Below are 2,615 nucleotides of genomic sequence, written 5' to 3' on the forward strand. Positions count from 1 at the left end.
TCTTTTTATGCAATTTAACAAATTGGATTCTCTATTTTAAAATATGTTGTGATCTTGAGGACAGAGTTTGTGGTAATCATGATTTTTGTAGTAGTCTTGAGTCTGAACATATGTTTTTTAGAGAAATATCCTTTATTTTTTCATCTAATCCTTAATGACTTAGTTAAACTATAATGGAGGAAGATTTCTGGTGTTTTGGAATGACCAGTGATGATGATTAACGCCACTGAAACCTGTGGGTTTGTTTGGGGGGAGAGAAAACAAGGTGGATCATGGACACACTTGTTACTGACCTCACCCCTGTTGTGTGACAAACTAATAATACAGCACTTGTGTTTCTGGTACTGTTTTATGTCTATTTATTTATCTAAAATAATCCTGAAAACTTTAATGAGAACAAAAAATTGTTTTGAATGCTGCTGAAATGATTGGTCTGATTTGTTTGTCGCTGTATATGTTGCAGTTTATTTCACCAGATTTTATATAATAAAAAAAGTCTTGGCCTTTATGATTATTGTTAGAAGCTACCTTTTATTGTTTTATTGGCTGCTTTTAGTACTTGTTAGGAAAGCCTGTGCTGAAGCCTGATTTTGAGTTAATCTCAGTACACTGGGTTCATCCTGCTTTCACTCTCCTCCGTGTTTTTGTCCACCTGCCAAGCCTGAAGCCTCTCATTAGTTTCGGAGCCGCCTCTGGAGACGCTCATTGGCTCCTGAGGAGGTGGCCAGACAGCACAGTATCGGTTCAATCCCTTTTCCTCATTCACAAAAGCCAATAATGCTTCACCAAAAGCAAAACTCACAGCGGTGATTTCCACATGAGGCCTAACGAATGATTTCCGGTCGTTTTATTCTGATCATTGTGAAGTTTGACCCTTGAAGGCTTTGATCGGCTCTGAGATCGATTACTTTATTGTTATTGTTCCTGCTGTAAATCCCCCGCAGATCAGCGCCATTGAAAAGACCGACGAGCTATTTTTAACCATGAGGCCAAAGAGCTTCAAAACAGGAGCTCCCACTCTGAGCTAAATTCAGTTTATAGATACAGTATTTGTAAATAATCCCTTATTCAGTTTTTGTCTTAAATTGTTCCTGGATGTGAATCAATGATGGTTTGTTGTGTGTAAGGTCTGTTTGTGCTGTGCTGAAGCTCCAGGAAACGATACTGATCATCAGTTTCAGTCCGGCTTGTTGACGTTTGAAGGAATTGGGAAACTTGCCAGTTTTCAGCTGAGAACAAAACATTCATAGAGGAGACAGGCGTTGCTGATTTGTTGGAATTGTCTTGAACATCTTGAGGTTAATTCTGATACGATATGGTGTGATGAGACTGTTCAATGTGCGGTGAGAGGTGTAGCCCTTTGTGCACCTCCAAGGCTTAATCAGATGCACCAGAAGTCATTTTAGCCCCCTTACAAATGATGCAAAACTACAATTTTACTAGGAAATACACCCATCTGATGCGGTCCACAAAGAAAATATTGCTATAATTTATTGAAGTAAAAATCGTTTTGCGCGGTACACTGGCGTCGTGCCCGGAGTGTCCCCCGCCTCACGCCCTGAGACTGCCAGGATAGGCACTGGCTACCCCGCGACCTGCATTAGCGGATTAAGCGGGTTAGAAGATGAATGGATGAATGAAAATCGTTTTGGCATCTTATAAAGAGGCCAAGTGAAAGACATGCTTTTTAAACCTTCTCCAACTAACAGTTACTAATTACACTCAGTATTACATGTATTTTTACAATCCTGTCATTGCTGCATTCATGGAAACAACCTTTTAGTGTCTAAAATAGCAGTTCTCCATCCATCCATTGTTTATAATTCCTCATAAATGCCACAAGATGGACTGGAGGTATGAACTGGGGTGAACCCTGGACAGGTGAGGGACACACAAAATTTTACATCTACGGGCTTTTTAGAATCACCGGTTCACCTTGGACAACAGAAGGAAGCTGCAGTACCTGGTGGGAACTAAAGCAGATACAGATCCACTCCACTCAGAACGCGTTTGTGAGGGTTCAAACCAGAGCCTTTTTGCACCACATTCAGGACTACCACCACCTCACCACTACAGTCATCCATCCATCCATCCATCCATCCATCCATCCATCCATTTTCTCAAGGATGAGATGACCTAAATTGTCTCATCTTCAGCCTCTTTATACATTTTGTGGGTCTCTTGTGTTTGCTGCAGCCTATTCCAGCTTGCTTCAGACAAAAGATAGGATATGCCCCGGATCTATTGCACGAGCATTACGGAGAAGAGCCGAAAGAAAAACAAGAAGAAAAACAAGAAGAGTTATGAAATTAGATCGAATATGTATAAATTCATTATATTTTTAAACATATATTTACATTTTAAATTCTGATCTTAAAAATAAGTAGTAAATATAGCTGTCAGATAAATAACATGTAGTAAAAAGAACGGTATGGTTAACATCAGCGGGAACAGTCTTCTGCGATCATTATTTCATTATTTATCTGGTTACACACATTGTCCCCGGGTCTGGACTCCTGTCTTCTATAGACGATCTTTGTCGGTTTGCGCGCCGGGGTTTTATATGTGCCCAGCATCCGGATGTGACGTAGCGGGATTATAAAATAACACCACGG

Source organism: Antennarius striatus, chromosome 12 (genome assembly GCF_040054535.1).
Source record: "Antennarius striatus isolate MH-2024 chromosome 12, ASM4005453v1, whole genome shotgun sequence".
NCBI lineage: Eukaryota > Metazoa > Chordata > Actinopteri > Lophiiformes > Antennariidae > Antennarius > Antennarius striatus.